Here is a 27,489-nt window from a genome sequence, read left to right as displayed (position 1 = left end):
CCAGTCCCTTTAACATGCCAACCTGCCCCTGCCTCAGGACCTTTGCATTTTCTGTTTTTCCCACTGCCTGGAAATGCTCTGACTTCATATACTTACTCTCGCTTCCTGCAGGTCTCCACTCAAATGTCTTCACATTACAGAGGCCTTCCTTGACTACTCGCCACAAAATACTAACTGCCTAACCCTTGCTTTTTTATTTCCCAGCACCATTTATTATCTGACACATTACCTAGCTTCTTCTTTGTTGATTGCCTTTCTCTCCTTATAGGATGTGAGTTCCCAGAGAGCAGGAGCTCTGCTTTGTTTACTGCTACACCCGCAGAACTTAGAACAGATGCTCAATACCTGTCGGTGGAGTGGAGAAATGATAGGTCCTGTCTGGAGGCACAGCCTTGGAAAGTGTTTTCTGTCATAATTTCTAACAATGTGGGGAGATTTAATCAAGTCAAGTCCCGCAAAAGATACTTGTGTGGGAGGGTAGGGGCGAGAGAGGGGATTCTGGGTGGTGATGGAGGTGCAAAGTATTGAATGCTCTGCAGAACCATATATAATATTAAAAGAGATAATAGCTAGGTAAGAACTGTATTGGAGAGTAAATAATTTTGCAGATTAAAAAAATGACGCCCTGGCTTAATTTATAAGTGTACTGTAGTTTTTATTTACTCAACATTGGGAAAAATGAACATCATAAAGCAAGTGACCAAAAATGGCACATTTTGTGCGTCTCGTCAGCTCCTTGGCAGCATCAGGCCGATATGTTCACTGTGCACTGACTTTTGTGTGAACCTCCCGGCTCTTCACCTGCAGCTTGTTGACCTGGGACTCAGCAATGTCAGCCCGCTCCTCGGCCTCCTCCAGCTCGTGCTGGAGCTTGCGGAACTTAACAAGGTCAGCATTGGATTGTTCCTCCTGAGAGTAGAGATAAAACTGGGAGAATTAGACTTAGTGGTTCTTGTTGCACTCTTCACCAAACAGGATTTTTTTCCCTCAACTCAGATATTTCCTTCTTATGGCCTGTTTGCCATATCTGATTTCAAATCTGGACAGAAGTTATAACTTCAATTACATTTTTTACTCAAAAGAGTGAAGGAAGAAACCATTTTGAAATGGAAGGGACAGCCTTATTATGTCAAACCCATACATACGGGCCACCTATTTATGAGCTATGGATTGGGTGGAAAGGCAGAAGAGGCCCCCAAATGCCCTTATGCTTAGCAAGTACATGTAAGGTCAAACTAACTGCGGGAAAATCCACTCAAAATTTTTTGCTCTGTGTTTTGACTCTGATATATGGAAAAAGGGAAAAAGTGGGTTTAGGAAGAAAGTATGCCTGTGTTGGTTTGACTTATTATCATACTATTTGTGCCTCTTTTCTTCCCTTCCTTTCTTCCTACTTAACTTCCTCCCTATGTGTCTGAACAATGGAGAACAACCAGGAAAAGAAGCTGGAGAATCTTCCAACATGTCCTTATTTGCTACAGCAAATGTGGGGACATAATATTGCTGGAAGTGAGTGAATGAGTTAGTTGGGGTAAGAGACTTATGTCTGGTTTTTGAGAACACTTGATTTTGTGCATTTCTAAAGGGAGAGTAATATTTTGGTGTTAATTAGACTTTCTACTGTATATTCTCTACAGCTATCAAGTAAGGTAGGTTATTTGGAACCTTTTCCCCCAACCCTTACAAATTGCTTGATGAAAAAAGAAAAGTCTCTTCTTGAAGGCTTATTCTGTAATTAGGATTTAGGGGTAAATTCATATTTGTAATATCTTTCTTAAAATATGAATGTTATATTCCTATTTTGTTTCCTTCTTTCTCGTTAACATATCCTAATATACTTTCAGCCCCAAAAGAAATTTTCTTTTCCCTCAAGGGCTTAAAGATACTTACAGCTTCCTCAGCTTGTCTCTTGTATGATTTTACCTTTGCCTGTAATTTATCCACCAAGTCCTGTAGCCTGAGAACATTCTTGTGGTCTTCCTCAGTCTGAAGTTTGAAAAAAAATGGTCTGCATTCAATCCAATGAAATAAACCTACTATAGGTGGTGGTAAAAACAATACTTTGGTATGTGGGCAGGTGGGCCTGGGGTAAGCTTGGTCAGCTCTGGGGCTTCCTTCATAGTATTAACAGTAGCTGCTCTTGTTAACTATCCACTGTGTGCAGGCACTGTATTAGGGAATTGTACACATCTTCTCTAATCCTTCCCTCCCTACTCTGGAGAGTAGATGTTGTTAGTGTATTTTACAGGTGGTGAAAATAATGTTCAGAGGGTTAAGTAACCTACCCAAGTTCAAAAGTTAGAGAGGCCAAGCTAGGACCAATACCCAGTTTATCTGACTTTAAAACCTGTGTTCTTTCTTCTTTTACGCTATTTTCTAAAGGCCTTGCTGATTTTCCTATAGCTTCAGAAAGGGTCTGTTGTAAGCAGTTGTGTCACTCGGCCCTTGTGTATGTCACATTAGTCTGTATCCATTCATGAGTGCTACATAAGTGGTCATGGGGTTGACAGTTTTACTTTGGGCAGGAAGTCCAGACACTTCAGAAAGCTGCTCCCCTTACCTGGTAGGTGAGTTCCTTTATTCTTCTCTCATGTTTCCATGAACCTTTAACAGCCTCTGCATTGCGTTTCTGCTCATTTTCAACCTCTCCTTCAAGCTCTCGCACCTACAACCAAGAAAAATACTTACACAGTCAGTTTTGGGGAACATTAATTAGCTCAAGGCCTACTGAAGAAGGTGGGTGGGTGTCCCCAGCCCCAGGAAGGGGATGGGCATCCGTATGTAGGAAGAGCGGATGGATGGAGCCCTTTTTCCCTTCCCAAATTCAGAGAGATCGAGAGACCCACCCTGGCCCCCAGTTCCTGGATCTGCTTCTTCTCGCCCTTCAGGGCCAGCTGCTCAACCTCGTCCAGACGGAGCTGCAGGTCCTTCACCGTCTGCTCCAGGTTCTTCTTCATCTGCTCCAGGTGGGCGCTGGTGTCCTGCTCCTTCTTCAGCTCCTTGGCCATCATAGCCGCCTACTTAGTAAATAAGCCAAGAGAAGAGGGAACCTCGTGATGGCAGGTAACACACGTGTATCAGGAAAGCACATCTCGTCTTGCTCACATCAGTGGTGGCCTTCTTGGCCTTCTCTTCTGCATTGCGCAATTCTTGAATTACTTCTTCCACTTCACTCTGGAGTTGTGAAACATCATTTTCCAACTTCTTCTTAGTGTTGATCAGGCTGGTGTTCTGTTAAAAATAGTCAGTGAAAATTTATAAAACTTGCAGTTTGCCCATTTGGGATTTTATAAATGTCTTCTTTGTTGGCTTGTGCAGGGGACCTGATGGCAACATTTCACCAAAATTTAAATATTTTTTCAATGAAAATTACTAATCATTTGTAAGTTTGGAACCCACCCCCGCTGCACTGCCTGGGTCCATCTGAGTTTTGCATAATGACTCGAGGTTTAAGACTGCCTATATTAATTAATTGCTCTTTCAATTATATTTCAACCAGGCATCACTAGCATTCTATCTTTAAAAGGATGGAATTGTTAGAAAAGAATACATGTTTTTTTGAGTACCTGGCACTAGGAGTTTCTTAGTCAGAAGGAATCTATTCTCTGTTGACTTCTGTGATTTTCTCTTTTGGGGAATACTGCATTGTTTTATGAAAATGTTTTCTTAGAAGTTGAGCAGTATGGTTCTCAAAAGGAAACAATGCTGCCGCAGTGGGTATCTGGAAATGTTTGGAGTAGATGTTTTTGGTTGTCAAAATGACTAGGGGTGCTACTGTGTTTAATGCCTGGGCAAGCGATACTAAACTTCCTGTGAGGCATAAGGACTTACCACAGTAGTGCCAGATGCTGAGGTGCTCTTAATGAGAAACACTACCTGGAGCACTTTCAAATTTGGAGTGAGCTGTTATCTTTATTTGAGCTTATTCTACATGATGGTTTTCAAAATAATGTAAAATGTCAAACCTGACTTTTAAATAAAAGAGTATTGCCCTCTCTTTTTTTGGATAGAAACTCTAAAAATGACAAATTGGAACACACACCAAAAAATCACCTATAATCCCATCACTCATCTGAGAGCATATCCCCAATCCTTTTATACATAAAGAGAAATGGGGTGCCTCCACATTGCAATTGTGTTCATCACTTAACAGTACACCAGCATTTATTTGATATGAGGGGCTCACCTGGGTGTGGAGGAGCTGGACGCGCTCACTGGTGTCCAGGAGCTCCTGTTCTGCGATTTTCCTGCTCCTCTCTGTCTGCTCCAGAGTGGCCCTCAGTTCCTCCACCTCGGCCTGCAGCAGGTTGGCTCTGCGCTCCACCATGGCCAGCTGCTCCTTGAGGTCCTCCTGGCCCCGGAGGGCGTCATCCAGGTGCAGCTGGGTGTCCTGTTAAGTGAAAAAAAGGCCTTGGACACTGTGAAGAGGACATGAACATCCCAGGAGATGAATAGGAAGGAGGTGCTGGTGCCAGGATCAGGAAATGACAAGCCTGTCATTTGAATGAGTGTGAAAATGGAGATGTCACCAGCTTAGGTGAGAGACAATTATCAGGAGACAGACTCTTGTTCCTTGTATGCTATTATGTGGTTATGTTTTCATGTATAAGTCACTGATGTTTATCATCTGTGGAGCATTTTCCACATGCTCTACCCAGTACTGTACATATGTTACCTCATTTAATCCTCACAGTAACCCTATGAGGTGGGTAATTTTATTCTGTGGAAGAAGAAACAGAGGTTCTGATAAATTAAATAACTTGTTTAAAATCCGGCAGCTAGTATGTGACAAAACTAAGACTCAACTTCAGGCTTAGCAAAGCCGTGCACTTTCTCTCACATCATAGCGTACCTCTGGGCTTCTGTTTGTTCTTTTACATGACATTTATTTTTAAATGTTACATTTTATTTAAAAATGTTATATTCTGTGTATATTTAATTTAGCTACCTTTATACTATGAGCTGTGTAATTCGTTAAAAGAAAAGAGTGGATGGTTTTAACAAGACAGCGTTTTGATGAATGGAAGATGGTTAACTTCCCTGAATTATCTGGGCTGTTAACTGTGAACCCATTTACCTTCAGCACGCCTTGTGTGTTCCTGTAATTCCTCAAGCTCTCTGCAGCCAGGCAGTTGGCATGGTTCAGCTGGATTTCCATTTCATTCAGATCTCCTTCCATCTTCTTCTTGACCCTCAGGCTATCATTCCTGCTCCTGATCTCAGCATCCAGGGTGCTCTGCATCGTCTCCATGACTCTAATGTGGTTTCTCTTCAGCTGGTCAATCTCCTCATCCTTTTCAGCAATTTTCCTATCAATTTCAGACTTGACTTGGTTCATCTCCAGCTGGATGCACAGGATCTTTCCCTCTTCATGTTCGAGAGATGTCGTAACAAAACAGTAATCAATTAATAATGGAAAATAATTTGAATATATGGATCATATTCCCTTGTGAGCCAAACTCTTATTAACACCTTATTAGAATTAGTTTGTCTAATTTTACAAAAGTACAGTGTAACAGTTCCAGGAACCTGCTAGGTAAATCATTTTTTTGTTTATTTAGTCATGGATTATACAGGGCAGCTCTGTAATAAAGGTGGTATGTAAAGTATAAAGTGCTATATGAATATTATTCATATGAGTACTAACAGAAATTGTATGATTAAACTTATGTGTGGTAAATATAAACTCAATCTGTTTTATAAATTAAAATGTTCATGTGTGATACACCAATTTTTGCAGAAATTCTCAGTTTAAAACATATTTTTTTCTGTTTACAAAATACATGTTCATGTAGAACATGGGAACAATATGTAAAAACAAAGGAAAATTTCCTATTGTACTCCCACTCAGAAATAACTATTTTAATGTATATATTTTTCTAGTTTTTTTCCTATTTATATATATTTCTATATGATACAATTGTATTGTATATGCAAATGTATGTCTTGCTTTAAAAATTACTGTCTACCATAAATATTTTCCCATCTTAATTATATTTAATGGCTATATAAAATTGTATCATATGGATGTTCCATAATTTGGTTCATCTTGTTCTTGGATTGGACATCTTTGTACTTAAAGTTTTACCTCCATTTAAGGTAGTTTTCCTGGGGTAGAGTCTTAGAAATAGAATTCATGGGTCATAGCATTACATTTTTAAGGCTTCTAATACCTAGAGCCAAATTACCCTTCAAAAAGATTAAATGAGTTCAAATTCTCACCAGCTCTGTAATAATGGATCCATCTCAGTACCATTGCCCACTTTGAGTGTTTTCACGATGTTTATCTTTGATTCTGCCACCCTGCAACATAATAATATGTACCTCTGCATCCTCTAAGGCAGCCTGAATATCACATTTCTCTTGTTCCATTTGCTTCTTTATTTTCTCCAGTTCATGGATTTGCTTTCCTCCCTCAGCAATCTGCTCAGTGAGGTCTGAAATCTCCTCTGTGGGTGAACATACAAAGGAGAAGTGGGCAGGCTGATGCAATATGGAAAGGTCCTGCCAGGGCTATATCGGGTAGGGATGTTGAAGAACACTCACGCTGCAAGTTCTTATTTTCTCTCTTGAGCATTTCAAGCTGATCCAGGGATTCCTCGTAGGCATTCTTGACCTTGAACAGCTCAGTGCTAAGAGAACGGGTCTCCTTCTGGGAGGCCTCAAGTTCAGCCTGTGTTTCCTCACACTTCTGTTTCCATTCTGATAGGACCTGGAAGTACATCAGAACTAAGCCTCTGTAACCAAGAATCATGAGCATTTCTCCCTAGGAAGCCGGTCACTGTGGGCTACCTTGTCAAAGTTCCTTTGCTTCTTGTCCAGGGCTGCACAGGCCGCGTTTGTTCTCTCCACATCCAGCATGAGGTCCTCCACCTCATTCTGGAGCCGCTGCTTCGTCTTTTCTAGAGAAGCACATTTGGTGTTCACAGCTTCCACGTGTTCCTCTGCATCCTGCAGACGCTGGGCCAGCTTCTTCCTGGCAAGTTAGCCAGGCAGTTAAGGACAGTGGTCAAAAACAGGGGGAAGAAATAACCTCTTTGGCCCCTTTCACAGTCTGGTTTCTATAATGGCAGATAACATTTGGTTTTCAAAACAGTGGCAGCCAAAACTGCTTTCTAGATTGATAAACCCTATGAAAAGGTCCAAAGTGGTGAACAATCAGATTCAAGTCCTTAGTATGTCATGCAGTTCTTAGGAGGCTGCTGTTAGTGCTCCATCGTAACGTGTCTTTTAACAGAAATAATTGAGAATTTTCAATTCTAATGGAGTATGGTTGTGAATGGTTAGCTAAGTCAATTTTAGTGATTGATTTATATAATTCTACTCATTCCTCAAAAGATTTGAAACTAACTAATTGGGCAGAGGTATGCTAAGCACATTCACTTGCTTTCTCAGACTTTCTATTTCATTTTAGGTACTTTTTCCCTAGAGAAATATAGCCAGTTTCTTCTAATCATATACATTTGTCCTGGATGGATAAATCAGGACAGTTCATGGAGTTGAAGCAAAGCCAGGTTGTTTTCCTTTGGAATTGCCTACATTCTTTCTTTATTGCTCATTGCATGCCAGCGTTACCTCCTTATAGTTCAGAAAATCCTTTAGCCCTGCTGTCCAAGAAGACCTACTTGAAGGTCCCCTTTGGTCTGCACATGGACCAAGGCTTTACTTTGCTTAGACCAACCCTTGACATTATATATGGTTTGGTGGCCTCTGCCATGAGTCTTAAGAGATATATTTTTCTACTGCAGTACTTAAGAAGATTGGCTCTTCTCAATCATAATAAAAGTTGGTCACGGGGATGGCAGTACAGCATGGAGAATACAGCTAGTGATTCTTTAACATCATCTTCCTATGTTGACAGATAGTAATTGCACTAGTCAGGGTGAGGATTGAATAATGTGGATAACTGTTGAACCACTGTGTTGTATACTTGAAACCAATGTAAGGTTATGTATCAACAATACTTCAATAAAAAAAAAGAGGAAAGAAGATGGGGTCTGGAATCAGAATATCTGGTTCTAATCCAGGCTGTACCACTTACTAATCATATGTCCTTGGATTTGTTGGTTAACCTCTCACAGCCTCAGTTCCCTCATTTGTAAAATAGGGATAAGAATAATAATACCATCATGTTTGTATGAAAACTAAATGAACTAATGGCTGTCTACATAGTACCTGATACACAGTGTGCACTGAGTAAAGGTTTATGTCTGCTGTTATGCTGTCATCATCAACATTGTCACAGCTGCTTCTGGGAGTAGCTGAGTTGGGCAGCTTAGGAAACCCTATCATTTTCCTCCCCCAGATTTACAGCCCGTACTTGGCCTCCTCCAGCTCCTCTGTGTGCTGGGTGGCGTCCGTCTCGTACTTGGTCCTCCACTGGGCCACCTCGCTGTTGGCCTTGGACAGCGCCCTCTGCAGCTCGGCCTTGGCTTCCTGCTCCTCCTCATACTGTTCCCGCAGCAGGTCACAGTCGTGGCGGGAGGACTGCAGGGCGTGTGCCAGTGCGTTCTTGGCCTGAGGAAGTACCAGTTCCATGACTTACATCCACTTATTCAGTGGTATTTAATTTGCACACCAGAAGTAGAACCTAACTGGACATGTTTAGATCTTTGGTAAAACTCACTTTCATTTCCTCCTCTAGCTGATGTTTCAGCTCTTCGATCTGCTGAGTGGACAATTGTTTGCTCCTTGAAAGCTGAGAGACCAAAGCATCTTTCTCATCTAATTGTCGGGAATATTCACCTAAGAATAACAGAAATAAAGGAATTTCTTAATAGAATACAAAAATAAGCCTAAAGTTTTTATACTTTCATATCTGTATGTATATATACATCAAATATATACTTTTTATCTGCTTCTAAATATTACATAACTGATTAGAACTGGAGATTAAAAAGCAGAATTGCTGAAGGAGTATAATAAGCCACTAGCCTGCTGATTCTTGCTTTTTATTCTTTATGCCCTGCTCAGCGAATTCTGATAGTTTATTTATCCACCTCTAGAATGAGAGGGAGCATTGCTATTTATGCAGAACCTCTGGGGTTGCTTTTATCTAGTACATAGTTGCAGGACTCAGAGAAAGGTCTGCACCGGCTTCTGTCTGCAGCCGTGCCCTCTGGGCCAACAGGTCATTGATCAGACGCTGCTGCTCTTCTTCCTTGGTCTTCAGTTCACTTGCTTGATCTTCTAGAGTGTGGCACATCTTTTCAAGATTTCCCTATGGAACATGTGGCAATGAAAGATGAGACAGTGAATGCAGTTTAAAAAGTTAAAACTTCATTCTTTAAATATGTTTAGAGTGAATAAATTTCATGTCAAGTATAAGTAGAAAGTCTGGCACCAACTCTATGGAACATGCTAGGATTCAGCATGGTGAGTGCATAATGTCCCTAAAGTGGTCATGTGGAGGCTACTCAATTATTCCACTGGTATACCTGTTTAAAGTGGATTTTGAAATAATCCTCGTGGGTCATAACCATCATTAAAAAGAATAGAATCTCTTACAGGTTATTAATTACCCTTGCTTAGAGTTGGTATTGGGTACCTTGGCTTTGGAAATGGCCTCTGCATTACTGCTAAGGTCATCAATCTCTATCTTCATCTCACTCTTCTCCTTCTCCAGCTTCTGCTTGACCCTCTGCAGGTTGTCAATCTGCTCCCCGAGCTCGGCCATGCTGTCCGCGTGCTTCTTCCTCAGCGTGGCCGCCGTGGCTTCATGCTGCAGGGTGGCCTCCTCCAGGTCCCTGCGCATTTTCTGGAACTCGGCCTCCCGCTTCTTGTTCATCTCAATCTGGGCCGTGGTCGCCCCTCCGGCTTCTTCCAGCCGCTCGCTGATCTCCTCCAGTTCCCGGGAGAGGTCAGAGCGCTGTTTCTCTGCTTTGGCCCGGGAGGCCCGCTCCGCCTCGATCTCCTCCTCCAGCTCCTCGGTGCGGGCCTGGGAGAAACCCAAGCACATTAGCAGAAACTCATCTCACTTTCAAGTATTTTGGGGGTGCAGAGAAAAATGGAGGTGAGATGGCTCACCTGCAACTCTTTGATCTTCTTCTGTAGTTGAATTTCTACTGCCTGCTCATCTTCAATTTTGCTTAGCAGATTGCTGATTTCAAATTCTTTCCTTTAGACAGAAGAACAAGACACATTAATACTCATGAATTGAAAGGTGATACCATACAGAATTTTTTTTGGAGTCCCTACTTTTTGAGTTTCTCATCAAGTTGCTATTTGTCATTCTCTGTATCCATCATGGATTCTTGAGCCAATTTTAGGTCACCCTCCAGTTTCCTCTTTGCTCTCTCTAGATCCATTCGAAGTTTCTTTTCTTGCTCCAGAGACCCTTCAAGCTAAGGAGAAAGTCACTGTGTTACACATGAAAGTATATTTAAAACAAAAAAACTTTTCAAGTGGATATTAAAGACACACTTACATCATCCACTTGCTGCTCTAGCTTGATTTTAGCTTTGGTCAGGGTGTTGACCTTGTCTTCTTCCGCCTGCAGGTCATCCAGGGTCTGCTGGTGGGCCTCTTGGAGGGCCTTCTCCTTGGTCAGCTTAGCTATGGTTTCATCCAGGCCCGCCATCTCTTCTGTGAGGTTTTTCACCTAGAAGGTTAAGGAAGAGAGTATCTCTGCCACCAAGCAGCTTATTGGATGGCAGAACCTCCCCGTGGTAGTGCAGGGTGTGATTCGTACCTTATTTTCAGTAGCATGTTTCTCCTTCTCCACCTTGGTCAGTGTCAGCTCAAGGTCATCTATGTCCTTCTTGAGCTCTGAACATTCGTCCTCCAGCTTCCGCTTCTTGGCCGTCAGCTCGGCGTTGATCTCCTCCTCATCCTCAGCCCTCTCAGTCAGCTCCTTGATTTTGGCCTCCAGCTGGATTTTGTTTTTAATCAGCTGGTCACACCTTTCCTCTGCATCAGCCAGAGCATCTGCTTCCTGTGGAGATATTCATTAAGATATTTAGAGAATTTATACTTATTTATTTTTACTTGTTCTTTGCACAAAATAGTAGTGTTTACTGAATTCTGCTGTAGTTTTCGGTATGAATAGAAATTGAACTTTATTGAACATTATTACATGGCCTGGAGAAATGCAGCTATTTAGAAGTGAGAGTATAGATTTAGGAGCAAATTAATCTGAAAAATGATTAGATTGAGCCAATTGACTTTTTAAAAAAATAGTGCCTAGAAGAGTGTTGGGACCTAAGGAAGCCTGAGTTTTGGTCCCATTATCTTTCCTCCGTATGGATGAACTTGGGTAGACACTTTATTCCTCTAATTCTCAATTTTCTCATATGTAATTAAGGGTGTTGGAATAAATGATTGCTAAGAACATTTCAACTGTAATATTCAAAGACTGTGACTTACTCAAGTTGTTAGTTTGTAGTTTGGTCTTTTCCCACTCAGACAACTAGTTACTAGATGATTAAATTTAAAAAAGAAAAGAAAAGGAGCTTAAATAATTTTACACCTATGAATACATTTCCATGTAGCATTTTTAATTTACTCAAAACCTTCCTGATAGTCCATAACAGTCCTATAATTGTCCAAAATTTCCATTTCCATTTTCATGACCACCTATTAGTCTCAAAATGAATTTTGGAATATATAAGACCACTTAATTTTGAGAAACTGTATAGCTCAATACAGTTTTTATAAGTCACTAAGGACTCAAATAAAAGTCAGTTTAGCTACTTACTTACTTATTAGAATATTCAGGCTTGGGAATTTCTTTAACTTCTCAGTGTTTGTTTTGCTCATATCTTCAGTTTTTTAAATGTCTAAGTGGATGATAATGGGGACTTTCCAGGACTTCTTTGCTTTGATTTTTAATAGGGATATGCTCAATAAATATTATTCACTGATGGATGATAATACTTATGAAAAGAGTTTAAGATGAAAAGGCTCTTGATCCTATCTATGCTTGATCCTATCTATGCTCCATATAAACGAAGATATCAGGACAAAAAGTTGAAAACAGCTTAAAAATTTTAGGAAAACTATCCTTTCCAAATGTGTCTTTGTGACACTTTTGGGCATGTTGGACCCATGACATGGGACATTATGTTTGGCCAGAGCCCTGGTGCCAAACCCACTCATCACACTGGTTGCAGCTCCCTCCTGAGCCAGTAAACAGAGGCCCTAAGAACTTGGGATCTGTATCAATGGAAGAATCACAGGGGCCACTCAGCTCTACCTTACATCCTGGTAGTTGAGTTCAAATAACTGAAAACAAATTCACTGAGCTAACTCTCAGGGGTGGGATGGAGACTGGGATTTGGGTGCTTGCCTGTAAACTGCTTCCTTCGTGGCTATTACATTTGTGATATTGAATAAATTCTGTAATCCTCCCTTTCCCATTTGTAATTTGGAAATATTTGTGCTTTACCTTCCTCATAGGAATATTGAAAGATAAGACAAATACTTCAAAAAGCAACTTGAGATTTTCTTTTTTTGAGAAAAGGCCATCTGTAAATCCAGAGAATATGTGCCTTCCAGGAAAGCTTTAGTAACCTGTTGCATTCAGAACACAGAACACTCACGGATTGAACCTGGAGCTGCAGGTCATTCTTCTCTTTCAAGAGAGTGACCATTTTTTCCTCCAGTTCCTTCCTTCTTGCCTCTGACTTGGCCAGTTCATCTTTGGTTTTCTGAAACTCTTCCTTCATGGTGGCCATCTCCTTCTCAGTCTCCGCGCTCTTGAGGAGGGGCTTGATCCTGAAGAACAGCTTCATCCAGGGCCAGTGCTTGACATTCATGAATGCACGTACATTGTACTGGATGCAGAAAATGGCTTCTCTGAAGTGACACAAAAATACCAGTGCAGATCGATCCATTAGTGGCAATGTTAATGTTATTGTTTTTTATAGACAAGTTCTTCCTTTAATGACCCCCCCACATATAAACGATATATCAGATTCTGTATATGTTATATGCAGGCTTTACACACACATACACACACACACACACACACACACACATTCTCTCATACTCTCACTCATAGCAGTCTTCAGTATAACCACTTTGTTAATGTATATTGCTCATACTGAACAACTGTGTTCTCAAACTAGCAAAGAAACTAAATTTACAGGGGGAATACTTTGCATATATGAGGAACACTTACCAATTTAAGATCATTTGAGACATTACAACATCAGTGATTTGGGAGTGGATGTGGCAATTGTAAGCTGACTGTACTGTTTGGCTGTCAACATGTAGATATGAACTGTGAGATGGCATAGGCTGCTTTCTCAATTGCTCACTTAATGAATTTATTATTTATCATGTCTTTCTTGAAGCCTTTCCTCCTATTTTGATCACTACTGAATTAGCTACTCTCTGAACTACTTTTGTTAGCTTCCTCAGATAATATACTGGCTCTTTTCAGATTCTTTCAAATGCCTCATTCTTATCTGCTCAATAAAATTGTTAATGTATGCAGGGGATTTAGCATGGATTGAGCTCCAAATTTGTTTTATTTAAATGAAACATTTAAATATTAATAAAAGATACCCTTTCAGCAAACTGTAGCAATAGACCAGGTTTGACCACCCTGTAGCAGTGTAAATCCATTCGTAAATCCAGAGTATTAGTATGTCTCATCAAGCTTATTAAAAAGGAAATTCTTTTTCTATATAGGTCCAATTTTTAAGAACTTTAACTCTGAGGTTAACTCTGAGGTACCACGGCACAAACCATAATGTAGACCCATGGAAAAGACTTGGGAATAGTAATAATGCAAACCTAAATCAGTACAAATGAGCAAAGTGAATGCAGAATGTATGTGTAAGGATGCACACATTAGTGCTATACTAGTGTTGGGTAGATAGAGCTGGATGAAATGAATTAGAGAAAGGAGAAATGGAAGTTTTGAACTGGTGAATAGATAAACTAAGCTGAGGGGAAAGGGCTTGTGTAAACATGAAAGTAGGAGATATACAAAATGTTTAGCCTGTCTGGAAAAGGCTCTGTGGTTGGGAATGATGGAAGAGGTGGGGAATAAAGAGGGCCTTGACAGCCATGCAAGGCCACTTGGATTTGATGTGGGAGACCATGGGAAACCACAAACAGATATGGCATGATGAAAATAGTGCTTATTGCAAATTATTCTGGCAGCTATATGTGAGATAGATGTAAAGGGAGAAATTGAAGGGAGGGTTTTGGAGGGAATCCAAATGTGAGGGGTAAAGCAAAGGCTAATGTGTTGTAGGAGTGAGTGAGTTCTGAACGGTATGAGAAGCATGTAATAGCCCCACATGAAAGTTAATGGATGAAGGAGGCTGATCAACACAGTCCCTAAGGGACCTTACAATCTGATATTCTGCATGGTTGTTACCTCCTTTGCAATATCTTCTGATATTCTACTCTCATTAGGAATCCCCTGCAGACTGCTTGAGTTCTTGTTATAATCTGGGCCAATTTATCGTCTCTTATTTCTTCCAGAAGACCCAACAGGCCAGCTTTGAAGAAAACCTGGAGAAAGGGAGAATCACAGATCATCTGCGTTATGACAGGAGACACAGAAATGGCAGGAGGTACTTGGATCAGGTGTAAATAAATAACAGCTGTATCTTGGTACGTCCGAATTTACATTGGGTGTGATCAATATCAATAGAGGCAAGAAGGTTCTCAGAAGCCTTCTTGCTGTCAATGAACTGTCCTTCTGGAATAGCACTCGCGTTTAAAACTTTGTATCTGTCAGTCAAAGAAAGAATGATGAGGAAGGTGTGATCATATATGAAACCAAATGACATAAAATGAAACATGCATTAAAATCTGAAAGAAAAAGTAAAAGTAGAAATCCAAAAGTCCTTTAAGTGCAGATAGTAGAACAGTATGATATTTCTGTGGTCCAGCCCATGTCTCCCTCCAATATTTAAGAAGCATTATCTCTTCTAACCTGTTATTCTATCCTACTGCACAAGACTATATTATTTGAATATTTTATTATATTTACTAAGCAGGATACATGAAATTCAAGGGACAAGGGATAACAGTTTTAAGAGAATAAACTATTCATGGCATTCAGTGAAATACAGCAAAGAGAGACTGGCCTTTGCTTAAAATCCCCATAGAGGATCCTGCTGGGGAAGCCCTTCCTGCAGATGCGGATGCCCTCCAGCACGCCATTACACCGCAGCTGGTGCAGGACGAGCTCGTGCTCCATGGCCCCTAAAACACAGCAGAGTGCGCCTTCCTGGGCACTGACTTTTCACCCTGTGCCTGTTGGAGTATCTCATGCTCTTGTTTCTTACCAGGAGTTTTGGTCTCATTGGGGATGATGCACCGCACAAAGTGGGGGTGGGTGCTCCTCAGGTTGGTCATCAGCTTATTTAAGTTTTCCTAGAAAGCCAGATAGAAGGGACTTGATGAGAAAGTTTTATTTCCGATTGCTTTTTTGTAATTAATGGAACGAACCTAGGCACTCTCTTAACTGGTAGGTGTAAGTCTATGAGGCTTCAATTGCCCCGTATTTTAAAGGTCTCAAGAATTCTAGCTGCCAAATAGCCACAAGGTCAAAATGTTGGAAAGAAACGCAGCTCTCCAAGGTGTTCGTTTGTAACACCTAGGATCCATCCTGTAAACAAACTGTAAATTCAGTAGCTTTAATGCACAGAAATTGTTCTCGACTGGGAATCAGAAGACAAAAGACCACAGCCTCGCTTTGCCACTCATGAGCTGCTTGACTCTGTCAGATCTTTCAGTCTGTCTGGGCCTCATCTGAAAATAGTTGAGATGACCTCTGAGGCCTCTTTCCTCTCTCTCAGTGCTAGTAATTTTCATCGTAGTAGTTTACAGTGGTAACCTAGGTTAGCAATTGTCCCCACTTTTGCTGTTCATTTCTCGAGTTTATTATGCCCTGAGAACTACAGGCTTTTGTTATGTATTGTGTTTTGGAAGGGTCTGCAATCAATGGACTGTTGTGTGAGTGAATCTTGAGTCCCTGAGAATGATCCTCATCTGAAGCATAAGGGGGAAATTATTCCAGACGTAGAGTAATTGTTTATGACAGATGATGATTTTTACTCAGTCATAGAAGACTCATGTATTCTCAAGACACATAGAAGACTGTGTACTCTTTGAGAACACAGAGTTGTTTTTTTTCCACATCTCAGTTAACCAATAGGAAATAAACACAGTAAGTGATGTGAGTTTCTAATCTTGAAAATATGTACAAGGATAAGTTGATGAAACAAGTCTGTTTGGTCTAATAATGTAAATTGATAGTGAGAAAGAAAAAGAATGGAGTAGTTTCCTGTCTCAGTCATAGATTTTATCCATATTTTAGTTTTAAAAGGAATGAGCCTTAGCCACACAAATTCTGACAAGGCAGCCATTAGTCCAGACATTTTGCACACTCCCCTTTGGAAGAGCCAGCCTAAGAAAATTACATTATTTGTGGTCAAATTATTGTTATTTTAATCTGAAGAGATCTTTTCTTGCTTATTCACCCATCTAAATCACTAAGCTTGACTTTTGCTGATTTGCAGCTATTTAAAAAAATTAAATCCACCTCAGAGGGCAAAGATGTGTTTTGGTAGAAGAATGTCCTAAAGAGTGTATCTTAGGCACATTCTCAAAGAGAACTCAGGAACATTCTCAAAGGGCAACATTAGTGGAATAAAGCCATGGTCTCCCATAGGGACAGCCTTGAAGTTCAGCTATGCTTCTTTAAAAATCAGCCTGGTTACGTAAGAAGAAAGCTTCTAAGAACATCCTGGCATTCCTCAATTACATCAGATGATCATAATAAGGAGTAGTGGATAGAGCATCTGACCATAAGAAGAGAAGGATGGCTTTGGCTGTACCCTGACAAGAGTGACTATTTGAAGTGATTCCTATTAACATTCCATTCCCTCCTAATTTGTTCTAAATCCTATAATTATGATAATTCATAGAAACTGAATAGGCTTTTCAAATTAAATTTGTACTTTACCCTGAAAAGGGCTGACACAGTCTGGAAAGAAGAGCCTTTCTTCTTTGCACTTTTCTTTGCACCACTGTCTGAGGTAAAAAGGAAACCCATCAGTTAAAAGTAGAATCCCAGAGGCTGGAATGTATGCGGACATTCTGTGGGAGTCAGTTTAATTTAGATGAAGAGCACAGAAAGTACCTGCTTCAGCACTAAGCATACGTAGAAAAGAGGCTGGCCAGAGTCTTCATTGCAGACTTCTGGTACAGTCCAACCACAGTATCATTCAGGGGGTCCTTGTTCTTGTCCAGCCAGCCTGTGATGTTGTAGTCCACGGTGCCCGCATAGTGGATCAGGGAGAAGTGGGCCTCGGCCCTGCCCTTGACCACCTTGGGCTTCTGGAAGTTGGCAGACTTGCCCAGGTGCTGGTCATAAAGCTTGTTCTTGAAGGAGGTGTCCATGGCCTTGGGGAACATGCACTCCTCTTCCAGGGTGGAGAAGATGCCTAGTGGCTGAATTAAGAAAAGTAGTTATTAGTGTTAACCTATCTTCTCTCAAAAGCTATAGACATGGTGGCTATAGTGGAATTATGAGCACCTCCAGTTAAACACATTTGTAAAGTAAACCAGGACCACAGCTCAAAGAAGTCCTTTGGTTTTCACTAGAATGACTTTTCAACAGTTCCTTATCACATTCAATCCATAGCATCATTTTCAATGAAAAGAATAGCTGGATACAAACTCCAAATGTCAGCACAGCATCTGTTAAAATGTTCTGTATTTACCACACTTCTTTGCTATTAAGTGGGTTAATCTACTGTCATTGTTTTGTTTTACTGTGGCAAGGACTTACTGACTTAGAATGACGTTTATTTTATATGCAATAATTAAATAGTCTGAATAACCCAAGCCTTATTTAAGACATTTTGTGTATTTAATCTCTGTAAAGATAGATGGTAAAGAAGACTAAGCAATCTGACATCTTGACTCCCCAGCAGATTACCTTTCATATCCGCCCTTGCTGTGTTACCTGTGCATTAAGTTTCATTGAGAAAAAATACTTATTTTTATTATTGACATCTTGGGTCATAATGGAGACAGATTTTTTCACAGAGGCAGTTCTAGTGAAGCAGATCATCTCAATAGAGTTTTCAGTTCCACTTTACACTTTGCTTTGAGTCAGTGTTAGAATAAACTGGTTAGAACAAAGTGAAACTAAAAACACTCTCTGATCCTTCTTATATAAAAGTTGAAAAGAGGAAGTTATTTCTAAACAATAGCTTTTTAATTTGTTCTTGCATTAATGATTTACAGTTTATGTAATACTTTCTGGAATTGCTTAAGGCACTTGGGAAAGTTATCCTTACAGTTCAGCCTTACTTCAGAAGCCAAACAGACCTTCTCGATGAGCTCGATGCAGGCAGCCAGGTCCATCCCGAAGTCGATGAACTCCCACTTGATGCCTTCCTTCTTGTACTCCTCCTGCTCCAGCACGAACATGTGGTGGTTGAAAAACTGCTGCAGTTTCTCATTGGTGAAGTTGATGCACAGCTGCTCCAGGCTGTTAAACTGAACAAAACAAAATTTTCAGTATTAAAGGAATTTTTTTTGGCAGTAGAATTTATTACTGAAAAATCTTTTATTGAAAAATCTGGAATAGGTAATGAAATGAAATTTAAACTAATTGCTGTTCCTTCAAAAATCCCAGGAAAAAAATGATCATTTTTGACTTGAATATTTTTCATTAATTCTGGGCCTTATTTAAGGGCATAGGTGTCAATCACACAGCAAGAGTTCTTTCTGGTAGGATTTACCTCCTTCCATGTCTAAGATTGCATGGGCAATGATATACATTAAAATAACAACTATGACCCCATAAGTTATGGTTCGTATTAAATGGTAAAAGTGATTTATCAGAAAGCCTCACTTCTTTTACCATCCCTCCTCTCCAATTCTTCAAGATCAAGTTCATGAAAACATGAACTTATAAGACCTTAGTTTGATATACAAAGTGAAATGAATAGGCTAATTTCTCTTCATTTCTCTTCTTTCCATTTGGCAAATCCCCCTTGCCAGGTCTGGGGACCTGATGTGGTATAGTAAAATTGGAGATCTGAAAGAGTCTCTGTAATACTTTATATTCTTAGTTTATAGATGATGAAACTGATGCCTCAGAGGTGAACTAGTATGTGGCCAATGAACCCTGAAGAGGAGAGACTAGGAACTGTCTCTACCCTTCTACCTTTAGCCCTTTCTTCTCTATGGGAGACACTTTGTGTACAGATCTGGGCTCCTGTCCTGGATTTGCCTTATATGGCCATGGGATCTTTAGCAAATATTTTGACTTTCCCACATCCCAGTTTCTCCATATGTAATTAGTAGTACTATTAGTTACTCCTTTGTGGGCTGTTTTGAAGATTAAGTGAGGTAACATTTTGAAGTGCCAGAAATATACTGACGGCTCAACAAATGTGAGCCATTATTATCACTATATTCTGTTTCTCCTTGAAATTTTGGAGGTAAGTCCTGTTCTGGGTGGTGTTGGAGAAAGCAATGGGGATACTACTAATGTGCAGGAATAATGATAATACCTAGTGTAACAAACCCCAGATTACCTTACTTCCATTCTTTGTTAATATGAAGATAACTCACATCAAAGATCTCGAAGCCAGCGATGTCCAAGACCCCGATGAAGTACTGCCTGGGCTGCTTGGTGTCCAGCTGCTGGTTGATGCGGGCGACCATCCACAGGAACATCTTCTCGTAGACAGCTTTGGCCAGAGCGCCCACCGCGTTGTACACCTTCAGGGTCAGAGTAATGATTGTTGGTGTTATTAAAGACAGGCCGCAAAGGCCTGGTATGTGTGTGATTCATTGAGGTCACGCATTCACCTGCTGCACAGTCTGGCCTTTGGTGACATATTCATTGCCGACCTTGACCCTGGGGTAGCAGAGGGCTTTGAGCAAGTCAGCAGAGTTCAGATTCTGGAGATAGACCGCCTTGTCAGCAACTGCAGAGACACAATTCAAGCAGTGTTGTCTAATGATGGATATCCTCTTTAACTGGTTCTTTCTATTTTCCTCCAATCCATTTTTTAAATTATTTAGGTAAAAAGCTTTAATCAACTCTATAGAAGAGCAAATGAGACTCCCTGTACATTAGAGCATGTACTTGCTAATAATGGTCAGTCAGTTATACTGGCCTTTGGTGATTTATTTCAAGTAGCTTTTAAGAAATTCATCAACTGTACACATATGCCCAGTATTTGGCAAAAGCCATAGTCCCTAGTCTTAAACCACTTTAGGTGTAGTTGGAAGGGCAGGATATATACATCTTAATATATGCTGTTAGGGAGTGTAGTAAATAAAAGCTGAATATTCGATCTTTAGCTCAGTTTTGCTCCTCTCAATTTAACTCCACTGGATCCATTTCTTCATCTGAAAATGGGATTAAATGTCACTGTGTGATCCCTATAGAGTACCTTTCTAAAATTCTGGCAGTGACTGTAATGTAAATGCCACATGTCAGGTAAGTAAGTAACTGCTAAAGAGTTCAGACAATGGAGAGAGAATGTCAAGCTGGGTGGTCAAGAAAAACTTAAGGGAGCAGGTAACGTTAGCAACCATGGCAGGTTTTATACGTTCCATACACAGAGTGGATGATTTTTTTCTTAGCTTCTTTTTTATCTTACTTGCTGCCTAGACTGTCTACAGGCTTATACATAGATCACACACACATGCACACAAGTATCTAGGGACTCCTTCATTCCTAGCTCTGTGTTTGGGCTATTGCCAGCCACTAGGTTTACCTAGCTAGTGCTGAAGTAGACTAATAGGCCGAGTTATCTTGCATACCTACCTGCAATAGGCAAGGCAAAGCAGGAGAATTGTTCCTTCTGTTCTCTAATGATCTGGCCCCAGATTGTGCTTTTTAGGTATCTCCTTAAAAATGGTATTTTAACTTTTAAGTTACATGAGCTTATAAAAGTTCATTTTAACTTACTTGGGCTGCACAGAAATGATGGAGATACAGAGATGTGAGGAAGGAAAGGGGGCGGGGAAAGAGTGCAATGTGTGTAAATGTGTATACGCTCTTCAAAAGTCAAGCTATAAAGGAGATGTGAATTTAGAATAGGCTTTTTTCCTTGCCATATTCTTCAGTTCAAATCCAGATGGAGGCTCATTTCATACCTTCCGTGCCATCTGGCTCAGCCTGTTCCTCACGCTGCTTTTGTTTGAATTTCATGTTCCCATAATGCATCACTGCCCCTGTGAGCTTATAGATGGACACTTTCTCTTCAGAAGTAAAGCCCAGGATGTCAATGGCACTCTGCCAAGAGAAATGACAGGACAAAAGTTAAGGCAGAAGAGACTAAATTACTTAGGAGAATTTATCCCAAGGTAGCCACATCTACAGTGGGTCATTGTTGTTAATCCCATACACAATGGATTTTTAAAAAGTGTGTGTGTGTGTGTGTGTTTGTGAGACTTACATCTGTGGCCATCAGCTCTTCTTGGTCATCTATGCTGGGGACTGTGATCTCTCCGTGACTTATGAAGGCATAGTCATATGGATTGGTGGTAATCAAGAGCATTTCTGGGTACACAAATTCAGGATATATTTTTTTACATTAGAAGTTGTTAATAAAAATGTTAATGTTCATCTGTGAATTTAAGTTCTTTCTTACCAATCAGATCTGGCTTCTTATTGGAAGTGATTTGATAAAAAATATGGTAACTTCTTTCTGCCTTTAGCTGGAAAGTAACTCTAGATTTTTCTAGAAGATCTGAGAAGAGAGGAAAATAGATATTAAGTTAGAAAAAAATGCTGTTAAGATATTAATGAGCCTCAGGGTCTTTGGTAAGATTGGGGGCATTACATTAGGCTTCGTTGAGATTTCAACTTGATGAATGATCTTCTTGGTGCTGCATGTAAGAATTCAGAATACATATGGCAATTTCCCAAGCTTCTCGCCATCTAAGAGCAGAGACTGGAGCATACTTGCTCCAGTAAAAAAAAGAACTTTTCATGTGGTGGACTGTGACCTCTGTCAGAGTTGATCCTTAATAGCTGCTCCTTTGTCAGACTACCCCGGACTCTGTGGTGAGAGGCTACCTTGGAAACACCTTCTGAAGCTCAGATAAAGAACAAATTACAGAGGTGTATTGTAAACCTATAGATAACTCACAGGAACTCACAAGTATCCCTAGTATTTGTCCTGGAAAAAAATGTCATATTTGCTGCTGTGGCAGGAATTCCAGAGCGTGCTACAGAACCATCAAGTTGAGGTTGAAATAAATGGATCACGAAGTGGATTATGGATAAATCCAGCATTAGCTCATGGGCAACACTGGCAGCAGGTTCAAGGCATATCAAGTTTTGCAAAATATCTCAGCAAATGAAATCACTTGTCTCTGTTTTGATTTTCACTGGTCCCTTTACTCACATGTTTCAATATCAGCAGAAGCCAGCTTCCCTGTAGTACCAAAGTGGATTCTAATGAATTTGCCCTTGAAAGGGGAAAGATTATTTAGTATTAAAAAGTTGAAGCACACAGAGCAATGTAATCAAAATGCTAATTCAGACAAGGCTACTCTGGCACGTAAGGGCAGAGAAGACCCCTCTGTGACCAAGAGACTTACAAAGCGAGAGGAGTTGTCGTTCCTCACGGTCTTGGCATTGCCAAAGGCCTCCAGTAGGGGGTTGGCACTGATGATTTGATCTTCCAGAGTCCCCTGCAAAGTCAAAAGCAGTCTTCACATGTGGAGCTCCAGATATCCTGAGTGCCCTGACAATCTGGATTCATACCTCCGTGATCAGACCCACCTGCATTTTGCTACTTTCCTCTTTCTTCTCTCCAGTGACTGCAATTGTTGCAAAGTACTGGATGACACGCTTGGTGTTCACGGTCTTCCCTGCACCAGATTCTCCACTGCCAAACAGAAACCAGAGAAGAGATTAGAACTACAGCTCATATTGTCAATATCTAAGACAATCACCACAAACCACAGGAAAAAAAAATTACATACATGATCAGGATGGACTGGTTCTCATGATCTGTGAAATAGAAATCAAGACCATCAGTTAAAAAAAATGCACATTCAGTGTGAAATTACTGAATCAGTTCAGATCAAGCATAGTTGTTCTTTTGAATATTTTGGAGATGACACTTATGATTTTGGTTTTGTGTTTAGCCCCCTGAAAGCACTTGCCTCCTGGAGTAAAATATGTGAAACAGAGGCAAAGAATCATCTATTTCTTTTTGTATAATTTATTAATTTTTAAAACTTTGTTATGGGAAATTTCAAACATGTACCAAAGTGGAGACAATAATATTTAAGAGTCCCCATGTACTCACCATAGAGCTTCAACAGTTGTTATCATTTGGCCAGTTTTATATAATCCGTACTCCCATCCCAATCTCACTGTATTATTTTAAAGAATATCCTAGGCATCATGTAATTTCATTTGTAAATACTTCAGTAAGAATCACAGAAATTTGAAATCATAAGCAATCTTAGAAGCTGCCAAGGCTAACCCTCTCATTTAACTGATAAAGATGCTGAGAACCAGAGAAGAACAAGTGACTTTTCTAATAATTACACAGCTTGTTAAGGTCAAAGATAAGGTCTTTTGATTTCCAGTTTATATGTTTTCCTACCATCTAGCCTCCTCCCAGCTCTTGATTCCACTAATTTGTCTGGCAGGAACACTAAATAAGGAAAGGATCTGGAATTATAAATGTTTGTGTTCAGTTATTTACCTGAATTTTCTTTTTAATTTTATATATGTTTCTAAATAATAAAAACAAAAATTGTCACTAGTTCTATGACTTATATGTTAGATTTATACCAATTTTCTGATTTGTCAAATATTTAATTCTGTACTGATAGATTATAGGTTCTAGTGAATTCTCAAATCTAAAAATCTGTTCAAAGAAATAGAAAAAATCTGGATGTTATTTCAATGTAAATATATACTTTAAAGAACTTTCAAGTTCTATTCAGGAAAGAAGATACAGGTTTTAGACAATATTCATCTTGATTTCTTTTTCCAGTGGAAGAAAAATCATAAAAATCATATCACATCTTGTGGTAGCATAGATAAGAAAACAATTTCTTGTCTCTTTTGGCAATGCTAAAATAACATTAGCCTGGTCAAATGCCACAGTTTTGCATGGTTTTGTATGAAAATCATGTTTGGGAGCCATAGGTTATCTTGAATTTGGAGCAGCCCCAAAGTCTGGGGAGTGCGAACCTTGGTAGGAGTGGCTGTGCACACAGCAGTGTAAGTGCAGCTGCTGAGTATTCAAACCTCTGAAATGAGCCAGCATTTGGATAATTTCTGGAAGGTAGCTAGCTTCTGTTCACAACTAGACAAGAGTTTACTGGCATGAAATCCTTGTAGAATCCTTTCCGCATGGCCAATTTGTAATGAAAGATTCCTATTTTATTCTTTTCTCTTCTTTAAAAGACAATTTAAGAAACAAGTGCAACAAAACAACCAATAGAAAACAAAAAAGAACAAAACCGACCATCTCAGTTTCCAAAATTCCATGGAATAACAGGAAATTCAGGACATAGACTATTTCCAAAGGGAATACATTTGGTGTATAAAATAAGGTTTTAAGGCTGTGTTTGGGTCTATAATGCATATTAAAGCTGTTTGTTTACACTTTGATAAGGCAGAAATAACAGACTTTGATATAATTTCAAAAATGTTTTCAAAGAAAGGGATTTTAATTTTCTTCCATTTTAGTAGGAAAATGCTTTAAAATCACTGGGAGGAAAACCATAGTTTTCTCTTTACTCATGTTCCACCCCAAAGGCTGGCAATATTAGCCGTGCCATTTAAAGATAAAGATAATTCACAGAGATTTCCAGCTATAGCTGGTAACTTTTCTTTGATTGCTGTGGATGTGGATATTTAAAAAGAATCTATTTGAACTTTTTTTCTATCTAAATAAGAAAGTAAAAAATATGGGAATGCAATATATATGTTTACAGAGGTCTGCTAATTGTTTCAACTAAGGTTCCAGTTACTAGCTGGGTTAGCTTGGGCAGGTCAGGGAACTCACTGAGCTTTACTTCACTCATCTATAAAATGGAGATGGCTGCTGGGAAGAATATATGATATTATAGTTCTGAGAGTTGTTTGAAAACAGTGAAAACCTATTGGTTACAGTATTATTATAATCAGGGCCCAAAGACTGTTGTTCATTAAAGATTATATTTCCACATTTCTGTAAATAGATGCCTCACTCACTCACCAGTCAGCATGAACTGATAGGCGTTGTCGGAGATGGAGAAGATGTGGGGTGGGGCCTCCTGGCGCTTTTTGCCTCTGTAGGCAGCCACCACCTCGGGGTTGTACACTGGCAGCCACTTGTAGGGGTTAATGGTGACGCAGAAGAGGCCCGAGTAGGTCTGAGAAAATCAGAAAATGCAACATGTGGATTTTGTTTTTACTCAGAGAAACGGAGTGAAGAGATGCTGAAGGGCGCTCACGTAGATCATCCAGGCTGCGTAGCGCTCTTTGAGGTTGTACAGCACCGCGGGCTCGTGCAGGTGGGTCATCATGGCCATGTCCTCGATCTTGTCGAATTTGGGAGGGTTCATGGGGAAGACTTGGTCTTCCTTCACTGTCAGCACCTGGCAAGTAAAGAGACCAGTATGTATTGATGGTTGGAGATGGGGTTATAAAACTGCAGTGGGTGACACTTTCCATTCTGTTATTCAGATTCTTGACGTAAAGGCATAAAATTATAGTTACAGAGTTTGATGCTAATAAAATCAGTTTTGGGTAATGAACTAGGATACTACCATTTTTAAAAGATTTTTCGTCCCACATTCCCCTGTCCCAGGTTTTTGATCAGTTTATATCCTTTTACTGGGATAAGAAAAAATTTTTTTCCTTGCCATTCATAACAAGAAACTTCAAGTCAGGGGGAAATAATGAGGACATGAATACCGTAATTAACTAAGTGAGTGACTTACTAATTCAGGTAGGAGAAGCTAATTTCTATTTCTCCCACGTTTGGGGATTTAGACTGGGAAGTGGGGAATCGAAGGAGGATTGTGGCAGCTGATACCAGTGTGTTACAGTCCCGTGAGCAGTTGGGAAGGGGAGAAAGGAGGTTCCTGCGGAGAATTTCTTTTGCCTTCCAAATCCGACGCCTGTAAGCGGATCAGATGGGTGTTTGTATTGGCAATCGCTTAGAGACTCCAAGCAGTAAGGCTTCAGCTGGAAGTGAAATGGAGAAACGAGAGGGAATATTTTTCTCCGTTTTTACTTACTGCTCCACCCTCCATCTTCACAGTTACTGTCCCTCCTTCCTTGCTTTGTATGATGCTTTTCACATAGGATTCCTTGGGCTCTGCGACAAAGACCGATGTTTTCGCATCGAAGGGCTTGTTTTGGGCCTCAATCCGCTCCTTTTCTGATTTCCAAAGGTAGGAAGCAGCTTCGCCAAACACAGCCATCTCAGCGTCCGAACTCTCACTCATGGCTGTGGTTTTACTAGGCAGAGGATTCTGCCTTGTGGGCAGACACGGGGGTGGGGGAGAAAAGGAAACCAGAAGTTGTATACGTGAGCTCAGAATTGAAATGAAAGACTGGTTGGGCCTCCACCCCTGGATGTATCAGTGCCGCCATGCAGTCGTTTACCAGGGATCTACCCGAAGCGACAGGACTGGTTTGGAATGAGAGTGTAATTTGAGGCTTCACTTTTAGGACTTTGCAGATTTCCTTCGCAGATCACCTTGTTTTGAGTCTCAGGGCTAGGATGTCTACAGCTGAATCCTTGCACATCCTTATTTCTAAACTGTAACAGTATCTATAGGGGGAATTGTTGGCAGATTGTTTTATAACAACTGTCACTCTTTAATCACCCGCTTTTTCTTCGGCATGATGTTCGCATCTGCTACAAGCTGGGGCGATCATAGGAAGGAAGGTTTGCTCTGTGTGGATGAGGTTGTTAATGGCAGAGCTTTCAAAACCTTCTTTGCCTTTTAGATGGCCATTTTTTTCCTCCTTAGTCAAATAATTACTTTATGCATCTAATTTGCGTTAATATTTGCTGTTATGTCTCTTGGGTTTTTTTTTTAAAGAACAGTGTAATAAATTCTTAGTACTCTGTATTTTTTGTCATTGGTCTTGTTACTAAGAGACTTAGCATTGCCTTAACTCCCAAATCTCTTTTGACACTCTCCTTTTGGATGGAGAGATTTCAGCAAACAGACCTCACCAGGGAGAAATGGGAGCTTCAGTCCAAAGATGACCCCTTTTCCCACATAAATTCCACAGGCTTCTTTTCTTTCCACACAGAAGAAGAGACAAAGATAAAAATTTAAGGGTTCATCACATGTAAGCCATTGTCCTCTTACTGAAATATTTGCCTGTGCAATTTGGCATGTGAGATTGTTTGAGTCTTTCCTGTACTTTCAGCAGTAAATTACTTGGGGAAGGACCAGGTTCTCTCCTAAATTAAGTCTGATATTTGTAATATTTGTAACTTTTTTTTTTTTTAGATAATTATTTTTTATTGAAGGATAGTTGACGCACAGTATTACATTACATTA

The 27,489-nt window shown here is 40.1% G+C and overlaps 1 pseudogene; it reads right to left on the bottom strand.

The window, feature by feature from the left end:
- Positions 1-645: 645 nt before the first annotated feature.
- Positions 646-26,430, bottom strand: LOC118933448 (myosin-8-like; annotated as a pseudogene).
- Between the last annotated feature and the right edge of the window lie 1,059 nt (positions 26,431-27,489).

Source organism: Manis pentadactyla, chromosome 4, assembly GCF_030020395.1.
Source record: "Manis pentadactyla isolate mManPen7 chromosome 4, mManPen7.hap1, whole genome shotgun sequence".
Lineage (NCBI taxonomy): Eukaryota > Metazoa > Chordata > Mammalia > Pholidota > Manidae > Manis > Manis pentadactyla.
The sequence above is the reverse complement of the archived record's forward strand: the minus strand, read 5'-3'. Positions and strand labels throughout refer to the sequence as shown.